Source organism: Tachypleus tridentatus, chromosome 4 (genome assembly GCF_004210375.1).
Source record: "Tachypleus tridentatus isolate NWPU-2018 chromosome 4, ASM421037v1, whole genome shotgun sequence".
NCBI lineage: Eukaryota > Metazoa > Arthropoda > Merostomata > Xiphosura > Limulidae > Tachypleus > Tachypleus tridentatus.
The window spans coordinates 28,959,783-28,983,357 of NC_134828.1; the positions used below are offsets into that span (position 1 = coordinate 28,959,783).

The following is a 23,575-nucleotide window of genomic DNA, read 5'->3' on the forward strand; positions in this document are numbered from 1 at the left end:
CTTTAGTTTTATTTAATAGTTTACTTGAACGTTTTACTGCAGTTATAATTTTAACTTGTTTTGAAACGATATAGATTAATTTTAACTGTTTTATTACAAACTGAGTGACGCTAAAGTTCTAAGTTACAGCAAAGACGTTCTTGGCCACAATTAGATTAATAAATATTAATTTTATTGTATGATTTATGGATTAATTAATCGAAATTTATTTGTATTAGTTTTTCCTGGTTTTAATTTTTCTCTTCATTCGTCATTTCAAACAAAATGTTTATTAAACACAATTTATAACAATCATTTTTATCCATGAATTTATTTCACTGAAAGATAAAAAATTGAATGAAGACCAGTACACTAGATACAATTAAACTATTTATAATAACACGCAGAAGAATAAAGACAGAACAACTGTATAGTCAGATTTTCGTAAATCAAGTGAAGACTTCCTCATTGGATGTTAAGTCATTTCTGAAATAAAAAAGTTTGTTTTTAAATCTACTGCAGCATTAATAGTGTTACATAAACATTCCATAAATAATTCAGTATTAATGGTATGAATGTTAAAAACTTCTAACATTTGGAGATTCATACTTTAATTAAACGAATTCATCTCCTACTTGTCGTCGGAGTAACCAGTTCTTGAGTTACTATAATATATTGTAAGAAGTTTGGAAAATCTATGGAATTATTACAACCAAATTTACAATTAGAGCTACAAAACAATTCTATTAGACGTTGGTAAAAGTAGAGAAACTTCTAGATCATATTTCTTAGAAAATATAATTTGAATTTGAGTTATTCAAACATTGGTTAAATACAATATTAAGAAAACAAAAGAAAGTTGCTCCAATAGATTAAAGTGAATAGACTTTACATTATAAACTTATATTAAATAAAACATGTCATATTATCTTCCAAGACATGTCTAACACTTACTAGATAAATGTAGGTTTTCTACAAATCCGTCAGTTTCTTCCCATCTTGCCCATCGCGCACTTTTTAATCTACAAGTAAAAAGAAAATTATATATATATTATGAAAGTCAAGTAAACAAAACTATTGATTTTATCGTAAATCAGTCTATTAGGAAGGTGTTACAATAAAAAAATTGTTTCTACTTTCATCTTATAGAATTACTTTGGAATTTATATTTTGACAATAGTAAAAATTCAGAGATAGTTAATAACATATTGTATATAATGTAATATTCAGTAACAATGTTGTTCTTAGTCTGCTCATCAGGAAATATTTTATATTGTAGCTTAACATAAAATCTATCATAATATTTAAGTGTTCTAAAGATTGAGAACGAAAACATCTGTAACTTTATATAGATAAACAACATTAGTGTCGCTGTGTCTGAGGTCAGTTACTCCCGCTATGACTGAAAGGTGACCTTATATACTTACATCGTTACAAATTAGGGTACGATACCCGTAATTTGCATAGCGAAGACAGTTCATCACGTAGCTTTGATCTTAAACTCGAAGAAACTCAGTGTGAAAATATAATAATTAATAATACAGACTTCAAAAGTTAGGAAAGTTATAACAATGTTTATAACATTCACAAAGTATGAATATGTTCCAATAAATATGTTACCACCACGGTAAAATATATAAACACAATGAATTTAACTAGTCTGCTCCTTTATTTTACTTTTTACTGATAAAAGGTTTATAGAATATCAGAATTATGTTTATAATTTACATGGATAAAGTGCAGACCGTAAAAATCTGTTCCAAGGATCGTGCATATGAAATGAGCATTTAAAGTAAAGTTTGTGAACAGGAACTAACATATTGATGTGATGTAATAGTTAGACTATAATTAATTACATACATACAGTTTTTATATAGAAAAACATATGACGAGAAAGGAAGAAATAAATAAAATAATATTTTACTTATAGGAATTTCTTATTAAAAGAAACGAAATTATGTAACAGCGCATTTAACTTTTTTTTCTAGGCAAACACAACTATATTTTTACTGTTGTCATCAGAGAAGCTTTATAGAATTAATGAAGACATAAATATAGAGAAGTTAGAATATAAAACCAAATCCATCCCAATCCCACAACCATGTTGGAGTTCAAATTAACCATCCACATTAACTCTTTCATTGCTATTGACGCATATGTAGGACACAGTGTATAACCTGTTTCAGTCTTGAAAAGTGGTATATTAAGTAATTTATCTGAGATATAGGTATGTAATAAAATCAATATGTTTATTATTAATATAAAACATCTTAAATTTTCAGTATTAATCTGAAAATATTTGAACGGAATTTTAGTTAACTTAAAACTTCTTACAATTTAAATTATATACTATTTTCTAAAACCACTTCAGGTTGATATTAAAAGTGGCATGTAATTAATTATAAAGTAAAATATGAGTCTCTTTGAAGGAACAACGGAAGGATTATATATAAATATGATAGAAAAATAAAATAAAACAATTTATATAGAACTATATTCGATAACAATGATCTGAATAATGAATAGATGTTGTAAATACGATACTGTGAACATAACTATTTATTTACTTTAAGCAGACGTTACTAAAGGCTTAAAAACAGAATTCTAATAACTGGTTAATAGTAACTTACTGTTTTTGCAAATTCTTTGTCGTCACACATCTTCTGCCTGAATTCATCGTCACTCAGAGAGTCTGGATTGTTTTCGTTTTTGCACTGTTCAAATGCATCTTTTTTCTGAAAGACATAGCAAAAATGTTTATGCGATTTATTTATATTAATATATTATTTAGTGAAAATAATGGTCTGGCATAGCATGATGGTTAGGGTACTCGACTGGCCATCTGGCTGGGTGCGAGTTTGAGAGGGTCATAATAATGTAGTTGGTAAAAGAGGAGGTCAAGTGTTGATGGTGTTTGATGTTTACTAGCTGCCTTTCATGTAACTTATCACCACTAATCAGGGAACGGTTAGTGCAATAGAACTCAGTTTTAAGTTATTTTGGTATAAACGTATGAATAGATTAGAGAGATCTCTTCTTCTATGTGGTGAAACGTTAACATAATCTAATAATATCAAGTCCCATAGACGCTATGCGATAAGGTTGAAGGTTTATATCCAAACTAGGTTTGAATACCCATAATGAGCAGAGTAAATATATCCAGTTACATAGCAAAAATATACATAACCTTCCAGTAATTCAACAGTAAGTACTATTGTCTATAACGCCAAAATTGGGTTTCGATACTCGTGGCAAGCACAGCACAGTTAGCTCATTGTGTAATTTTATGTTCAGCAACAAATTTCCTGAAACATACTTTTCATATGGATGTGTATTTGTATTAGATTGTGACCTAATGGTTAGTGCATCGAATGCTGGAACCCAAGGATTTGGAGTTCTTGATATGGTACCACTAAACAATCTTCTTATCTCCAGATGTGGGTAATTTATAAATCCTGTTATTCATTTAAAATTAACCAACTAACAGGCTTTTAGTGACTGGTTAATTATCTGCTGATCCCAGTTTAAAGTTAGGAACAGCTATGCCTGTCTATAATAAGTTTCTTACTTGTCTACTCAGGTAATTCTATGCAGAACATGTCATTTGTATGAGTGAACAAACGAACTCTGAGAGTAACGACCGAGTTGTTCAGAACATGCCATGAAATATTCAAATAAAAATAACCATATAAATAATTTTCTATAATAATAACGATAATCATGAACACAAATAATAAACTATTGTTATTTAATGTTTTCAGTAGTTCACATTTAAAGAACTATTATCAACAGTACTTACCTCCTGTGGGAAACTTTCAACAATAGCCATTGCTTTTTTTACGTCTTCTTCATTATCGCCTGTAACAATGAAAAGTTTATGAAAGAAGAAACGTTCTGCAGCTCTGTTATTATTTGTTTATCTTTGTTAATATATAATATTATAGGTTATAAAAAAAAGAGAGGAAAACCGTTAAATCCCTAATAACTACTTGGAAAGCAAGTTTTAACAAGAAAAACATAAACAATTCCGTTCTCCACTATCTTAGCTGTAAGTTTATAACATATTCTAGCTCATCACTGAAAACACTGAAGTAATGACCCATTGTGTTGGCTTTACTCTCAACTACACACAAATAACATTTTACTTATTTTAAATATAAATTTGTGAATATACAAACATTTACACTGACCTTTCATCTTTAGTTATTATTACGTTATATCATTGAAGCACGTGAAACTAGCAAGAACCGGTGTCAATGATGTTATAAAATAATCTGCTACACGAACTATTTTATAAAAGTCACTTATTGCACATTAACTTGTGTAATTTTCCATGTCCTTTTCCTTTGCCCAAAGCAACCGCAACGAAAATAGTCACCAGAAGCAATACCGCTAGACTCTTCATTTCTGATGGTTTTAGAAGAACAAGTCTACAGTGTCCAAACTGTCAGCTGATGTTCTGAGTCAGACGGATAATAATATTTTGGTGAAATTATTTGCGTTTTTATACAAATCTTAACAATAGAGGGAAAAAAAAGGTTTTAACTCGTACATTACAGTAAGAAATGTCCATGTTGATCTACTGTTAGAAAACTATTTATTCTAGTATCTCTGATGAAACATTGCCTTTAAACAATATATTTGACGGATCATTTTTGCCTTTTGTGTTATCGCTTCTTTGTTTGTTCAGGTTTATGCACAGAATCACTCATATGCTACTCACTGTTAAGAAACGCTGTTTTTAAAATTATGAAGTAAAATATTGCGTGTTTGAACAAACCAAACTATGTTAAGCTGCTAGATCATTCTTTTATACCAAACTGATGTTTACAGAAGAATATTTGTTTGTTTTGTATTTATACTCACAAAAACTGTCACGTGATTTTTAACGCATGCACCCTAAGCTTCTGGAATTCGGTGTGTTGTTGTTACATACTCAGTTAGTCACACAAAGTCACAATAAGACGAATACGCACGGTTAACTGAATAGCTGTAAAGAACTGTTCGTTAAGAGAATGTTCATTTTTTATCCTTCTATTTTGTTCAGGACCGGAACGTGGGTTAGTAGTAATCGAAACATTCATTGTTTGTAGCTCTTTCCAAGAATGGTGAAGTCTCATTGTTCCATCAGTCAAGAGTTTGTGATGAATATTGTTTACTAGTAACTGGAATTAGAGAATGTTAACATGTAGTGCTCCGTTTGGCTGTACAGAAAACAATCTAAAATAGGTGTATTTGAATACACTTCTCTTGAAAATAAAAAAGTCATTGTAAAAGGTGTATAGAGCGAACGAGAAGACAAAATTCTGGAAAAATCTGAACCAAACATCGAGAATTTCAAATAAACCTCAAGCTGTCATTGATTTATACTGGTTTCGAGAAATTCCATCCCTCACCAGTAACTCTGAAAAACTCAAATAATAACATAGGTAGGTTTCGTATGGTAGTGCAATAAGAATTGTTTCTATGGTATTTCGAGTTATGAAGCTAAGGTTTGTTCTCTCGAGTAGCCTTTGTTCAGGGATAATGGTGCGGGAAGTTTTCAGAAACCAGTTTTCAGTAAGCTTGACAAACATGGCGTTGATAACACTCCACTCGCAATCTAAGGGTCGCGGTATTGAATATCTTCGTGGGATATGCTCGTCCTTTCAGCCACGAGGGCGTTGTTAAGTGATGTTCAATTCCATTATTGGTTGGTAAAGAGTATTCCGATAGTTGGTGATAGGTGGAGCGAAGTAGCTATTTTGCCTTTATTCTAACACATCATAATTAGAAACTGTTGGTAGTGTTAACAAGCTGCCTTATGTCTAGTCAATCACTACAAATTTCGCAACTACTAACTTGGTATTTTAAAATAAGTTTTCGAGAAATTAAAAGAAAAAAAAACAGTATAAAGTGACCAGTGATGAATTGTAAGAAGAGTTCAATATAGAACCTTATTCTCCCAGATTTAAAAGGCCTTGATGTGTAAAAGAATAAGTGATGAGAAAAATGATGAATTTGATTTCTATATATATTTTCTATGCATTAATGAGTTTTCCTGCTAAATAATTTCCTACAATGACTTACTGGCATCATGTATGTCTGTATCTCGTCACAGATAAATCAACAGAAGAAGTTACCATTAAAAAAACTTATAAAGAAATCCATAAAGTTCACACAATTTTCAACTTTGAATACACTAATTGAGATTATTAGTTTTACAACTTGATTCAGCATTTTTGGGATTGAAACGCCAATTCACTGGTACAGAAATCAAAAGAGAGTTCTACCTGGTCTTACTATAATAGAAATACATCATTTTAAGACTTATGTTAAGAAATTGTCATGTTTGTCTCCATTGTCTTTATTAAAGGATCTTCAAATAAAAAATCTTCCATTTGACCAACAATAAAAATTTGTTTCACGAAGTTGAGTATATTTTTCAAATCAATTAAATCGTTGTTTCGTTTGTAAAGAACCCGTTAGAGAAATGGTTCTCTTTGTTGCTTATTGTATGACAGCCTTAAAACTCAGTAAAGAATCGTTTGTTTTAATTACGATGACTTAATTCATGACTCTATTACGTCTGTTTAGTTTCATATGGTAGAATTTGAGAAAGGTTTCTATACATGTCTTTAAATCATAATATCTATTTCGATACGGAATGTGTTTATATCAATTATTAAAATAAATTTGATATTCCGTAAAATACATTAATCTTTAGGACACGTTTTCAGTTGGAGCACCATTCATTAGGACTGATTAATTTTTAGCTTTCGGGATACTCTAAACAGTTACAACTGGTGTATTAACTTTCAGGGTGCGGTCTAGAAATACCATTTCAACATTGGTGCACTGTCTTTTAAAGCACAGTCTCGTTCTACCAGTTTCATATTAATCAAAACCTTAAAAGAACAGCAGATATAATGTGGTGTCTACTTCTGTAGCTGGGTGGTAGCTTCTTACACTAAAAGATATCTGGTTTCGGCTACTGCGGTGAGGAGAACAACATTAACCCATAGTGTAATTATCTGCTTTATAACAAAGGACACAAGAACCTGAAAGTGGACGTTCAAATTAGCTGAGCCTTGTAGAGACTTTATAAAAACTTTTAAAAAAGTCTGTTACAAATTGAAAACTGCATCCATTCAAGTTTTCCGTATCAGATTTTATAGATAAAATACAATGTCGCTTGTAATATTGCGGCCATGTGGCTGTGTATACTTTGATCTGTGGACTGATACTTTCACAAATATGCGTGAGTCTCGCTCGAGTTCGTTAATTTAACGAAAGCTGTGCACAAACAATTAAGAACTGCATATTTTTGTTTGTTTGTTTTTACGAGTGCGTGTTATGACAATCTAAATATTTAAAGCAATGTACAGTTTGTATTGAATATGACATTTCATCGATGTCCTTGTACACGTATAGGTTTTGAAAGGTGCGTAGTACTCATGAAGAAGACCTCAGTACAGAAAACGAAACGGTTTTTCATTCAACAGGAAGTTGCGGTCCATTAAAGTTGAGAAACATATTTATGGTTGTAATTTATTCAATTGGTACGCTGATTATGATATTAAAATTACTATAACGGGGTCACTAAATGCCAATCTAACTCAGAACGTGTCTAAGATACGAAGTCCAAAAGATAAAAAATAGTCATATATTTGAGAAAATTCGTGTTAATAACAGAACAAGGAAGATTTCCTAAAGACAACATAAATACATATATGATTATGTATAACGTGTGTTGTAAAGATATTTCGTGTTTTATCAGAAATAAAATTACTTACTCAGTTACTCACTGACATTTGACTCCACTCTGGTATGTCTACGGATACCTCTAGTAGGCAAAGCACAGATAGCCCTCGAGTTGCTTTGCGCAAGTCACTCGTTGTGTTGCTTCTTGCTTAATAACCGATGTCAAATCAACACATTTGTAATAATTAAGAATACCTTCGAAGTCCCATCTATAATTCCTCCATCCATAAGAACATAAAATAATTACAATATGAATCGTATTTTTAATATCTCCTGTAGAAACTGTAGTACTCTGTCAAATTAATCATAAGATCCTTATGAAATCGTAAAGTAAAATAGATTGCAACATAAATAGTTTTTCTCTTACTGAAGTTGTTGATTGAAAATATTCGAAGAAAAATATCACAATATGATGTTTCTGAAACTGTTTTGGAGAATATTAACACAAGAAAGAAGTTTTGCTTCAGATTACAACTACATTTTCTTTTATCGAGTCTGGTGCAGTCTGGTGTTAGGGTTACACTTCAGTGAAAGTGGCGAATTGAATGATAGATTGGGTTTCAGATGTATTTTTATCAGACGTAAGAATTGATGTATATTTTGATGACACTTCAATTACGAAATTTAATAATATAATAGCGTTCAAACCCTAAAATGCACGTCATCAAATTCGTGGTTATGGCTCAGTGTGAACATTCTTAAAGGCTCCAATTTTAATAAACCTAAAGTTCTGATAATAATTATTTCAAGTTTTTCTCACTTTTGTACAGTCTTCAATAACTTAAATTTCTCTCTTGTTAAGGTATTTTTGTTATATAGTCTTTGTGCCACTGTTCAGAAATTGATTGAATTTCCAAACCTTGAATTGCTTTATAGAAAATTTTCTGAGCATTTTTAAACATACCAATATATCTGAGATGTCAAGCAACGGTAGTGTGTAGGTTTCTGGGAGTGAAAAATTTAAATATCCAGATGGTTTATATATAATATATATACAAGTTTGAAGTATGACTTAAATTAATCTTACAAATATTAAATCCATTAAACCTGACCAAGAATGCAACACTTCAGCTAACTGTAAAGTCATCAGACACATAGATTGTGGTTCTCTTAGCACACTGTATTCCACATGTGGTAGGATTAATAGACCCTTGATATGCGTCGAATGAATCGTTTTCATCACATTGTGACGTTGCACAGACTATCAGACCAACAAAAGTATATATTGTATTGCCAGTAGTTCATGCTCTCATTGGTTAAGATTTCATCCTATGTTGGCAAGGAGACAGTGCTGCAGCTAATACAGACAATACCTGGCACAAAATTTGTCTTCAAGCACTCACATTTAGAAGAAAAAAAATCATCTCTTAACGGCCTCCATGTTCGCCTGGCCGCAACGCAGACTGTACCTATAACAAAGTTGTACAGCCTCATTTGTACAGCACGTTAAACATAGATCATGGAAGCAAAGACGTTGACATTAGTTCATCTCGAGAAGTCACAAGTTTCCAGATCAGTTCGACATTAAAGATTAACATCACGGTTCCTGTCTCTTTTGATGAACCAAAAGCTTTAAACAAGATGCTGAACTTCTACTGTGGTTACATTGGTATCACTAAATGCTGGATCAAAGAGAATTGCCTTTGCTATCAATATGGACTTTCCTGTTTGAAGGAGTGCTGCTGGGAAGGTGATGAACAATGTGGATATTCAAAAAACTATGAAGAAATTGCACAAAATGCTTCTGGTGGTCAGAACTGCAGCAAGATAATTAAAGTGTGTATATTTGCGTAATTTTGCGAATACAAATACAATGTAGTTTAACAAATGTATTGAAATGGAGTTTTTGGACAATATATATACACACCAGATGAAAAAGAAAATTTAATTCAGCTAACACTTTACAAATTGGTCATTTTAAGCCATTATGGATGCAATTTTGAAAAGTGCCCTCTATCAAGCAGTCTTGTTTTTAAATAAAGAATGAGGTTAATGTATTTCCAAATCAGAATCTGTTAATTGCTGAAACCTAACTTTAACAGACTTTCTTTATAGTTCACAGAGTTTATGATTTCACGATAGTCATAAGATTATATACAAGTTAGGCCGAACACTTAATTCTAAGTGTTCAATGGTACCTCTCTCATACTACCATAGTGTATTTAGTTCTTGGGAGTAAATTTAGATATGATTTTATAAACACTTACTATCAAAACTAAGTACAAAACCAACAAACAGACAATGTCGGCCATTTTATGACGTCATTGCAACATGATCTATCAAAGGAATTTCAGACAATTTTGGTTTGTAATTATTCAGACCACAAAATTATATTGTCGTACTTGACCTAACAACTAAACCTAAAGAGCAGGCCTGATCTGTTCGCTTATACAATAGCCCTAACGTAATTTATTGTAACAAGTATAATTATGATCATGCTTGACCTGCTTCGCGGTAACAAATGGGTTATATAAATAGTGGTTCGACTGCTATGAAGATTATTGTATCCCAGCCTGAAGATCCATGGTTTCAGACAATCGCGTCTGAGCAATGAATGTGACGAACATAGTGTGGTTGAAATAGTATTATTACAAACCTGGAATGCCTTCTTAGCAGAAGTAAGAATTTATGTATGCTTTCACGACACTTTCACTTCGAAATTTGTGAATGAAGTCCAAACCCTAAAAGGCAAATTATCAAATTGTGGTTGTACTCAGTATAAACAATGTCAAAGGTTTCAATTTTAATAGTTCTAAAGTCTTGAAAGTAAACCAATAGAAATAAAATAATAAATTTAATTATGACATGTTTTTAAATTTATAATTATTTTGTGTTCTTTCCTAATTTTGTAGAATCTTCAATCCTCAATCGATCAATCTATCTTCAATCAACGAATATGGGATTAATCGTCATATTATAATACACCATGGCTGAATTATTGAGCGTGTTTGGTAGGAGGGAGATTCAAACCAGAGACTCGCAGATTGCGACTTGAGTACCGTAACCATCTAAACTAGTCTGGATAATCTTGCTTAAATCCCTATTTTCAGAGCATTATGAGATTATGGATGAATAATTAGTTTAAAAGTCATACTTGTGTGTTTCAAACCTTTGTTAATAGCTTAATGTATTAAAAAGAGAATTAATTTATCATATTTAAAAGTCTCAAATCGAATTTTCATGTGAATACACTTTAGGACGACAGCAACTGTTGTATGTTAAGAATGTATTAAACATAAATAAATACCACACATTCATACATTTCGGAATCGACAACGTGAATTATAGTTGTAGGTGTAAACAAATTACGTTGCACTGTTTCTGGTTGTGATGAATTTTTACCCAAACATTTGGTGTATAGTTATATGCTTGAGGAATTATTTCAGTGATTACCCAGTATTACAATAATACATTGACATTGACTTAATTCAATCAGAAAAAAATCTAAAAGCAGTAACTACTGACTTTCTTGTATCGCACCGTTGATATCATACTATATCATACTTTCTCAAGCACCTCGGGTATCATGTTAAATGATAGATTACTTAGAACTTGTTCATTTGACAGGGTTATCGTTTTACGTTGAGGAAGAAATGGCAGATATAGTCTATTGAAACACAATTTCAGCGAGGCATTTGCTAAAAAAATAGGGAATTATTAGTGTCCGATATTGACCCACAATTAATTCAGAATGAGAAACAATTACTTCATAAAGTAGTCAACATATTCAAGAGAAATGTAGAGCAGATAAAAGTAACAACTAAGTACTCAAATGATTAAGTAAGTTATGTGAATGTATCAACTAATATTGTATCATAGTCAATTCAAATAGCCCTTGAAAGGCTTTTGACAAAGAAACCATTGATTCAGCAAACCCTGATTATAGGTGAACAAGAGATATTAGAAAGTGATACCAGCCTGATAGATATGTTATCAGGTTCAGAAACTTTTCAATATGGCGTCACCTCAGATGTCTTCAATGCTTCCAGTGAAAGGTGACTGGGTATGAAATTCACCAAAGTGTATCACAAGAGGAGGAAAATTTTCTAAACTTCTCCATTTGACCAAGTGAGTTACTGCATATAATTATTGGTTAAATATATAAACATGGCAGTCGAGAGCACATTTCTAATGTAAATATTTACATGATTTCAGTGTGATATACACAGCACACAAAATAAATGTTAATGTCTCTATCTTAGGAGGGAATGTGGTGATTGTCACGGCATTCCATGAAGCCATGTTGACATTGAAGTGACCAAGAGGGGAACTATTTGATTAAGTGTATAGTGCTGCACTCTTTCTGAAACTACTCGTACGTAACAGAACAACGCTAAAGAAAGGTATTTTACAATGTGAAATTTGTCAACATACTCGATTAGAGCCTCAAGTGTATCAGATATTCTCTTCTCTTATGATGAAATTTCGGCTTTTAATATGGTAAGATCTTCAGAAATCAACTATTCTTGCATATGAAGACCTTCTTCGTTGTTCATTGAAGTTGTTAAATATCGAGATACCAATCTGTTTGGGTGTTCCTGAAACAATTGAGAGTATGCTGCCAGGAACATAATTTCATCAAACCACAAGAAGACTTGCATGGTATTTAACGATCTTCGGTACTGACTTTTCGAAACAGTTGTAATATAAACATCATCTGAACGATACGTTGAATGATTTTGTTAGTATTTATTGCTATGTACATAAAAAATTTCAGAGAATGGCTATCATTCATCACAACTGGGACCGCGTTCTGAGGGGAAAAAAATCCGTATTTTCCAAGGCTAAAAGGGATAAGAACTGCAGCTTTATCTTTGCACTAATATCAAAATGGTGCAATAATTTTCTCGTGATAAATTGGTTGAACGATGCCCAATGTGTGAGAGACATTGTATGCTCTTGTAATACTTATCTCACTGTCCGAGATGTTTACAGAAGCCTTTTACAATGTGGAGTTTACAGTAAAAAGCCTGTGTTGGATGTTTTTAACTTTTTTGTAAGAAGTTGGCGCTATATCCGAAAGTATTTGACGTTTAAGATAATAATTATTCAATAATAGTAATAAACAAATGGATAGGGTTGTGAACCCCCAATGAAAATGCCAAAATATTGGTTTGTTTGAGATTGTCTCTCAGATCTGGAAGTACTTATGCAATAGAAAAACGGACACAGATTATTGTGGTGTGCTTATATATATAGGTTCAAGTCTGTAGTGTTGTCTAATCTAACATTAAAAATATTAAAGAGAGAGACAGTGCCTAACAGCATATTCTCAAAAGCTAGAAAATGAAAAATACATGAAATAAGACATTTCTTTTCTTTCCATTTTTAATAATTAGGGAAAATTTTACCAAACTTTTTTTGTGTATTTTTTGTGCCATCCACATATCTTCAAAAACTTAGAGAAAGAGAAAATATGAGAAATAAACATTTCATTTCTTTGCTTCTTCAATAATAAGTGAAAATTTTAACTGGTTTTAGAAAATTCATTCTTTTAGTTTTATTTAATAGTTTACTTGAACGTTTTACTGCAGTTATAATTTTAACTTGTTTTGAAACGATATAGATTAATTTTAACTGTTTTATTACAAACTGAGTGACGCTAAAGTTCTAAGTTACAGCAAAGACGTTCTTGGCCACAATTAGATTAATAAATATTAATTTTATTGTATGATTTATGGATTAATTAATCGAAATTTATTTGTATTAGTTTTTCATGGTTTTAATTTTTCTCTTCATTCGTCATTTCAAACAAAATGTTTATTAAACACAATTTATAACAATCATTTTTATCCATGAATTTATTTCACTGAAAGATAAAAAATTGAATGAAGACCAGTACACTAGAAACAAGTAAACTATTTATAATAATACGCAGAAGAATAAAGACAGAACAACTGTATAGTCAGATTTTCGTAAATCAAGTGAAGACTTCCTCATTGGATGTTAAGTCATTTCTGAAATAAAAAAGTTTGTTTTTAAATCTACTGCAGCATTAATAGTGTTACATAAACATTCCATAAATAATTCAGTATTAATGGTATGAATGTTAGAAACTTCTAACATTTGAAGATTCATACTTTAATTAAACGAATTCAACTCCTACTTGTCGTCGGAGTAACCAGTTCTTGAGTTACTATAATATATTGTAAGAAGTTTGGAAAATCTATGGAATTATTACAACCAAATTTACAATTAGAGCTACAAAACAATTCTATTAGACGTTGGTAAAAGTAGAGAAACTTCTAGATCATATTTCTTAGAAAATATAATTTGAATTTGAGTTATTCAAACATTGGTTAAATACAATATTAAGAAAACAAAAGAAAGTTGCTCCAATAGATTAAAGTGAATAGACTTTACATTATAAACTTATATTAAATAAAACATGTCATATTATCTTCCAAGACATGTCTAACACTTACTAGATAAATGTAGGTTTTCTACAAATCCGTCAGTTACTTCCCATCTTGCCCATCGCACACTTTTTAATCTACAAATAAAAATAAAATTACATATATATTATGAAAGCTAGGTAAACAAAACTATTGATTTTATCGTAAATCAGTCTATTAGGAAGGTGTTACAATAAAAAATTGTTTCTATTTTAATCTTATAGAATTACTTTGGAATTTATATTTTGACAATAGTAAAAATTCAGAGATAGTTAATAACATATTGTATATAATGTAATATTCAGTAACAATGTTGTTCTTAGTCTGCTCATCAGGAAATATTTTTTTGTAGCTTAACATAAAATCTATCATAATATTTAAGTGTTCTAAAGATTGAGAACGAAAACATCTGTAACTTTATATAGATAAACAACATTAGTGTCGCTGTGTCTGAGGTCAGTTACTCCCGCTATGACTGAAAGGTGACCTTATATACTTACATCGTTACAAATTAGGGTACGATACCCGTAATTTGCATAGCGAAGACAGTTCATCACATAGCTTTGATCTTAAACTCGAAGTAACTCAGTGTGGAAATATAATAATTAATAATACAGACTTCAAAAATTAGGAAAGTTATAACAATGTTTATAACATTCACAAAGTATGAATATCTTCCAATAAATATGTTACCACCACGGTAAAATATATAAACACAATGAATTTAACTAGTCTGCTCCTTTATTTTACTTTTACTGATAAAAGGTTTATAGAATATCAGAATTATGTTTATAATTTACATGGATAAAGTGCAGACCGTAAAAATCTGTTCCAAGGATCGTGCATATGAAATGAGCATTTAAAGTAAAGTTTGTGAACAGGAACTAACATATTGATGTGATGTAATAGTTAGACTATAATTAATTACATACATACAGTGTTTATATAGAAAAACATATGACGAGAAAGGAAGAAATAAATAAATTAATATTTTACTTATAGGAATTTCTTATTAAAAGAAACGAAATTGTGTAACAGAGCATTTAACTTTTTTTTCTAGGCAAACACGACTATATTTTTACTGTTGTCATCAGAGAAGCTTTATAGAATTAATGAAGACATAAATATAGAGAAGTTAGAATATAAAACCAAATCCATCTCAATCCCACAACCATGTTGGAGTTCAAATTAACCATCCACATTAACTCTTTCATTGCTATTGACGCATATGTAGGACACAGTGTATAACCTGTTTCAGTCTTGAAAAGTGGTATATTAAGTAATTTATCTGAGATATAGGTATGTAATAAAATCAATATGTTTATTATTAATATAAAACATCTTAAATTTTCAGTATTAATCTGAAAATATTTAAACGGAATTTTAGTTAGCTTAAAACTTCTTACAATTTAAATTATATAATATTATCTAAAACCACTTCAGGTTGATATTAAAAGTGGCATGTAATTAATTATAAAGTACAACATGAGTGTCTTTGAAGGAACAACGGAAGGATTATATAAAAATATGATAGTAAAATAAAATAAAACAATTTATTCAGAACTATCTTCGATAACAATGATCTGAATAATGAATAGATGTTGTAAATACGATACTGTGAACATAACTATTTATTTACTTTAAGCAGACGTTACTAAAGGCTTAAAACAGAATTCTAATAACTGGTTAATAGTAACTTACTGTTTTTGCAAATTCTTTGTCGTCACACATCTTCTGCCTGAATTCATCGTCACTCAGAGAGTCTGGATTGTTTTCGTTTTTGCACTGTTCAAATGCATCTTTTTTCTGAAAGACATAGCAAAAATGTTTATGCGATTTATTTATATTAATATATTATTTAGTGAAAATAATGGTCTGGCATAGCATGATGGTTAGGGTACTCGACTGGCCATCTGGCTGGGTGCGAGTTTGAGAGGGTCATAATAATGTAGTTGGTAAAAGAGGAGGTCAAGTGTTGATGGTGTTTGATGTTTACTAGCTGCCTTTCATGTAACTTATCACCACTAAACTGGGAACGGTTAGTGCAATAGAACTCAGTTGTTAAGTTATTTTGGTATAAACGTATGAATAGATTAGAGAGATCTCTTCTTCTATGTGGTGAAACGTTAACATAATCTAATAATATCAAGTCCCATAGACGCTAAGCGATAAGGTTGAAGGTTTATATCCAAACTAGGTTTGAATACCCGTAATGAGCAGAGTAAATATATCCAGTTACATAGCAAAAATATACATAACCTTCCAGTAATTCAACAGTAAGTACTATTGTCTATAACGCCAAAAATTGGGTTTCGATTCTCGTGGCAAGCACAGCACAGTTAGCCCATTGTGTAATTTTATGTTTAGCAACAAATTTCCTGAAACATACTCTTCATATGGATGTGTATTTGTATTAGATTGTGACCTAATGGTTAGTGCATGGAATTTGGAAACCAAGGATTTGGAGTTCTTGATATGGTGCCACTAAACAATCTTCTTATCTCCAGATGTGGGTAATTTATAAATCCTGTTATTCATTTAAAATTAACCAAGTAACAGGCTTTTAGTGACTGGTTAATTATCTGCTGATCCCAGTTTAAAGTTAGGAACGGCTTTGCCTGTCCACAATAAGTTTCTTACTTGTCTACTCAGGTAATTCTATGCAGAACATGTCATTTGTATGAGTGAACAAACGAACTCTGAGAGTAACGACCGAGTTGTTCAGAACATGCCATGAAATATTCAAATAAATATAACCATACAAATAATTTTCTATAATAATAATAATAATCGTGAACACAAATAATAAACTATTGTTATTTAATGTTTTCAGTAGTTCACATTTAAAGAACTATTATCAACAGTACTTACCTCCTGTGGGAAACTTTCAACAATAGCCATTGCTTTTTTTACGTCTTCTTCATTATCGCCTGTAACAATGAAAAGTTTATGAAAGAAGAAACGTTCTGCAGCTCTGTTATTATTTGTTTATCTTTGTTAATATATAATATTATAGGTTATAAAAAAAGAAGAGAGGAAAACCGTTAAATCCCCTAATAACTACTTGGAAAGCAAGTTTTTAACAAGAAAAACATAAACAATTCCCGTTCTCCACTATCTTAGATGTAAGTTTATAACATATTCTAGCTCAACACTGAAAACATTGAAGTAATGACCCATTGTGTTGGCTTTACTCTCAACTACACACAAATAACATTTTACTTATTTTAAATATAAATTTGTGAATATACAAACATTTACACTGACCTTTCATCTTTAGTTATTATTACGTTATATCATTGAAGCACGTGAAACTAGCAAGAACCGGTGTCAATGATGTTATAGAATAATCTGCTACACGAACTATTTTAAAAAGTCACTTACTGCACATTAACTTGTGTAATTTTCCATGTCCTTTTCCTTTGCCCCAAGCGACCGCAACGAAAATAGTGACCAGAAGAAATACCGCTAGACTCTTCATTTCTGATGGTTTTAGAAGAACAAGTCTACAGTGTCCAAACTGTCAGCTGATGTTCTGAGTCAGACGGATGATAATATTTTGGTGAAATTATTGCGTTTTTATACAAATCTTAACAATAGAGGGAAAAAAAAAAAGGTTTTAACTCGTACATTACAGTAAGAAATGTCCATGTTGATCTACTGTTAGAAAACTATTTATTCTAGTATCTCTGATGAAACATTGCCTTTAAACAATATATTTGTCGAATCATTCTTGCCTTTTGTGTTATCGCTTCTTTGTTTGTTCAGGTTTATGCACAAAATCACTCATATGCTACTCACTGTTAAGAAACGCTGTTTTTAAAATTATGAAGTAAAACATTGCGTGTTTGAACAAACCAAACTATGTTAAGCTGCTAGATCATTCTTTTATACCAAACTGATGTTTACAGAAGAATATTTGTTTGTTTTGTATTTATACTCACAAAAACTGTCACGTGATTTTTAACGCATGCACCCTAAGCTTCTGGAATTCGGTGTGTTGTTGTTACATACTCGGTTAGTCACACAAAGTCACAATAAGACGAATACACACGGTTAACTGAATAGCTGTAAAGAACTATTCGTTAAGAAAATGTTAATTTTTTATTCCTCTATTTTGTTAAGGACCGAAACGTTGGTTAGTAGTAATCGAAACATTCATTGTTTGTAGCTCTTTCCAAGAATGGTGAAATCTCATTGTTCCATCAGTCAAGAGTTTGTGATGAATATTGTTTACTAGTAACTGGAATTAGAGAATGTTAACATGTAGTGCTCCGTTTGGCTGTACAGAAAACAATCTAAAATAGGTGTATTTGAATACACTTCTCTTGAAAATAAAAAAGTCATTGTAAAGGTGTCTTGAATGAACGAGAAGACAAAATTCTGGAAAAATCTGAACCAAACATCGAGAATTTCAAATAAACCTCAAGCTGTCATTGATTTATACTGGTTTCGAGAAATTCCATCCCTCACCAGTAACTCTGAGAAAACTCAAATAATAACATAGGTAGGTTTCGTATGGTAGTGCAATAAGAATTGTTTCTATGGTATTTCGAGTTATGAAGCTAAGGTTTGTTCTCTCGAGTAGCCTTTGTTCAGGGATAATGGTGCGGGAAGTTTTCAGAAACCAGTTTTCAGTAAGCTTGACAAACATGGCGTTGATAACACTCCACTCGCAATCTAAGGGTCGCGGTATTGAATATCTTCGTGGGATATGCTCGTCCTTTCAGCAACGAGGGCGTTGTTATGTGATAGTCAATTCCATTTTTGGTTGGTAAAGAGTATTCCGATAGTGGATGATAGGTGGAGCTAAGTAGTTATTTTGCCTTTATTCTAACACATCATAATTAGAAACTGTTGGTAGTGTTAACAAGCTGCCTTATGTCTAGTCAATCACTACAAATTTTGCAACTACTAACTTGGTATTTTTAATTAAGTTTTCGAGAAATTAAAAGAAAAAAAAAACAGTATAAAGTGACCAGTGATGAATTGTATGAAGAGTTCAATATAGAACCTTATTCTCCCAGATTTAAAAGGCCTCGATGTGTAAAAGAATAAGTGATGAGAAAAATGATGAATTTGATTTCTATATATATTTTCTATGCATTAATGAGTTTTCCTGATAAATAATTTCCTACAATGACTTACTGTCATCATGTATGTCTGTAACTAGTCACAGATAAATCAACAGAACAAGTTGCCATTAAAATACTTATAAAGAAATCCATAAAGTTCACACAATTTTCAACTTTGAATACACTAATTGAGATTATTAGTTTTACAACTTGATTCAGCATTTTTTGGGATTGAAACGCCAATTCACTGGTACAGAAATCAAAAGAGAGTTCTACCTGGTCTTACTATAATAGAAATAGATCATTTTTAGAATTATGTTAAGAAAATGTCTTGTTTGTCTCGATTGTCTTTATTAGAGGATTTTCAAACAAAAAATCTTCCATTTGACCCACAATAAAAATTTGTTTCACGAAGCTGAGTATATTTTTCAAATCAATTAAATCGTTGTTTCGTTTGTGAAGAACCCGTTAGAGAAATTGTTCTCTTTGTTGCTTATTGTATGACAGCCTTAAAACTCAGTAAAGAATCGTTTGTTTTAATTACGATGACTTAATTCAGGACTCTATTACGTCTGTTTTGTGTCATATGGTGAATTTGAGAAAGGTTTCTATACATGTCTTTAAATCATAATATCTATTTCGATACGGAATGTGTTTATATCAATTATTAAAATAAAATTTATATTCCGTAAAATACATTAATCTTTAGGACACGGTTTTCAGTTGGAGCACTATTCATTAGGACTGATTAATTTTTAGCTTTCGGGATACTCTAAACAGTTACAACTGGTGTATTAACTTTCAGGGTGCGGTCTAGAAATACCATTTCAATATTGGTGCACTGTTTTTTAAAGCACGGTCTCGTTCTACCAGTTTCATATTAATCAAAACCTTAAAAGAACAGCAGATATAATGTGGTGTCTACTTCTGTAGTTGGGTGGTAGCTTCTTACACTAAAAGATATCTGGTTTCGGCAGCTGCGGTGAGGAGAACAACATTAACCCATAGTGTAATTATCTGCTTTATAACAAAGGAAACAAGAACCTGAAAGTGGACGTTCAAATTAGCTGTGCCTTGTAGAGGCTTTATAAACACTTTTAAAAGTCTGTTACAAATTGAAAACTGCATCCATTCAAGTTTTCCGTATCAGATTTTATAGATAAAATACAATGTCGCTTGTAATATTACGGCCATGTGGCTGTGTATACTTTGATCTGTGGACTGGTACTTTCACAAATATGCGTGAGTCTCGCTCGAGTTCGTTAATTTAACGAAAGCTGTGCACAAACAATTAAGAACTGCATATTTTGTTTGTTTGTTTTTTTTACGAGTGCGTGTTATGACAATCTAAATATTTAAAGCAATGTACAGTTTGTATTGAATATGACATTTCATCGATGTCCTTGTACACGTATAAGTTTTGAAAGGTGCGTAGTACTCATGAAGAAGACCTCAGTACAGAAAACGAAACGGTTTCTCATTCAACAGGAAGTTGCGGTCCATTAAAGTTGAGAAACATATTTATGGTTGTAATTTATTCAATTGGTACGCTGATTATGATATTAAAATTACTATAACGGGGTCACTAAATGCCAATCTAACTCAGAACGTGTCTAAGATACGAAGTCCAAAAGATAAAAAATAGTCATATATTTGAGAAATTTCGAGTTTAGTAACAGAACAAGGAAGATTTCCTAAAGGCAGCATAAATACATATATGATTACGTATAACGTGTGCTGTAAGGATATTTCGTGTTTTAGATTCTTATGAAATCGTAAGGTAAAATAGATTGTAACATAAATAGTTTTTCTCTTACTGAAGTTGTTGAGGGAAAATATTCGAAGAAAAATATCACAACATGATGTTTCTGAAACTGTTTTGGAGAATATTAACACAAGAAAGAAGTTTTACTTCAGATTACAACTACATTTTCTTTTATCGAGTCTGGTGCAGTCTGCTGTTAGGGTTACACTTCAGTGAAAGTGGCGAATTGAATGATAGATTGGGTTTCAGATGTCTTTTTATCAGACGTAAGAATTGATATATATTTTGATGACACTTCAATTACGAAATTTAATAACATAATAGCGTTCAAACCCTAAAATGCACGTCATCAAATTCGTGGTTATGGCTCAGTGTGAACATTCTTAAAGGCTCCAGTTTTAATAAACCTAAAGTTCTGATAATAATTATTTCAAGTTTTTCTCACTTTTGTACAGTCTTCAATAAGTTAAATTTCTCTCTTGTTAAGGTATGTTTGTTATATAGTCTTTGTGCCACTGTTCAGAAATTGATTGAATTTCCAAACCTTGAATTGCTTTATAGAAAATTTTCTGAGCATTTTCAAACATACCAATATATCTGAGATGTCAAGCAACGGTAGTGTGTAGGTTTCTGGGAGTGAAAATTTTAAATATCCAGATGGTTTATATATAATATATATACAAGTTTGAAGTATGATTTAAATTAATCTTACAAATATTAAATCCATTAAACCTGACCAAGAATGCAACACCTCAGCTAACTGTAAAGTCATCAGACACATAGATTGTGGATCTCTTAGCACACTGTATTCCACATATGGTACTATTAATAGACCCTTGATATGCGTCGAATGAATCGTTTTCATCACATTGTGACGTTGCACAGACTATTAGACCAACAAAAGTATATTTTGTATTGCCAGTAGTTCATGCTCTCATTGGTTAAGATTTCATCCTATGTTGGCAAGGAGACAGTGCTGCAGCTAATACAGACAATACCTGGCACAAAATTTGTCTTCAAGCACTCACATTTAGAGGAAAAAAATCATCTCTTAACGAGCTCCATGTTCGCCTGGCAACGCAGACTGTACCTATAACAAAGTTGTACAGCCTCATTTGTACAGCACGTTAAACATAGATCATGGAAGCAAAGACGTTGACATTAGTTCATCTCGAGAAATCACAAGTTTCCAGACCAGTTCGACATTAAAGATTAACATCACGGTTCCTGTCTCTTTTGATGAACCAAAAGCTTTAAACAAGATGCTGAACTTCTACTGTGGTTACATTGGTATCACTAAATGCTCGATCAAAGAGAATTGCCTTTGCTATCAATATGGACCTTCCTGTTTGAAGGAGTGCTGCTGGGAAGGTGATGAACAATGTGGATATTCAAAAACTATGAAGAAATTGCACAAAATGCTTCTGGTGGTCTGAACAGCAGTAAGATAATTAAAGTGTGTATATTTGCGTAATTTTGCGAATACAAATGCAATATAGTTTAACAAATGTATTGAAATGGAGTTTTTGGACAATATATATACACACCAGATGAAAAAAGAAAATTTAATTCAGCTATACACTTAAAAAATTTGTTATTTTAAGCTATTATAGATGCAATTTTGAAAAGTGTCCTCTATCAAGCAATCGTATTTTTAAATAAAGAATGAGGTTAATCTATTTCCAAATCAGCATCTGTTAATTGCTGAAACCTAACTTTAACAGACTTTCTTTATAGTTCACAGAGTTTATGATTTCACGATAGTCATAAGATTATATACAAATTAGGCCGAACACTTAATTCTAAGTGTTCAATGGTACCTCTATCATACTACCATAGTGTATTTAGTTTTTGGGGAGTAAATTTAGATATGATTTTATAAACACTTACTATCAAAACTAAATACAAAAACAAACAAACAGGCAATGTCGGCCGTTTTATGACGTCATTTCAACATGATACATCAAAGGAATTTCAGACAATTTTAGTTTGTAATTTTTCAGACCGCAAAATTATATTGTCGTACTTGACCTAAGAACTAAACCTAAAGAGCAGGCCTAATCTGCTCGCTTATACAATAGCCCTAACGTAATTCATTGTAACAAGTATAATTATGATCATGCTTGACCTGCTTCGCGGTAACAAATGGGTTACATAAATAGTGTTTCGACTGCTATGAAGATTATTGTAACCCAGCCTAAAAATCCATGGTTTCAGACAATCGCGTCCTGAGCAATGAATGTGACGAACATAGTGTGGTTGAAATAGTATTATTACAAACCTGGAATGCCTCCTTGTTAATAGCTTAATGTATTAAAAAGAGAATTAATTTATTATATTTAAAAGTCTCAAATCGAATTTTCATGTAAATACACTTTAGGACGACAGCAACTGTTGTATGTTAAGAATGTATTTAACATGAATAAATACCACACATTCATACATTTCGGAATCGACAACGTGAATTATAGTTGTAGGTGTAAACAAATTACGTTGCACTGTTTCTGGTTGTGATGAATTTTATCCAAACATTTTGGTGTATAGTTATATGCTTGAGGAATTATTTCAGTGATTACCCAATATTACAATAATACATTGACATTGACTTAATTCAATCA

General features: G+C 31.4%; 2 long non-coding RNA genes across 2 annotated transcripts; both read right to left on the reverse strand.

Moving 5' to 3' along the window:
* Positions 1–341: 341 nt before the first annotated feature.
* LOC143248281 (uncharacterized) lies at positions 342–3,833 on the reverse strand. The gene is made up of 4 exons (XR_013026865.1): positions 3,779–3,833; positions 2,610–2,714; positions 934–1,001; positions 342–465 (listed from the first exon to the last, which is right to left on the reverse strand). It is a non-coding gene; the product is annotated as an uncharacterized LOC143248281 (long non-coding RNA).
* A 9,727-nt stretch (positions 3,834–13,560) lies between these two features.
* On the reverse strand, positions 13,561–17,677 carry LOC143248282 (uncharacterized). The gene is made up of 5 exons (XR_013026866.1): positions 17,502–17,677; positions 16,989–17,047; positions 15,819–15,923; positions 14,148–14,215; positions 13,561–13,679 (listed from the first exon to the last, which is right to left on the reverse strand). It is a non-coding gene; the product is annotated as an uncharacterized LOC143248282 (long non-coding RNA).
* Positions 17,678–23,575: the final 5,898 nt, after the last annotated feature.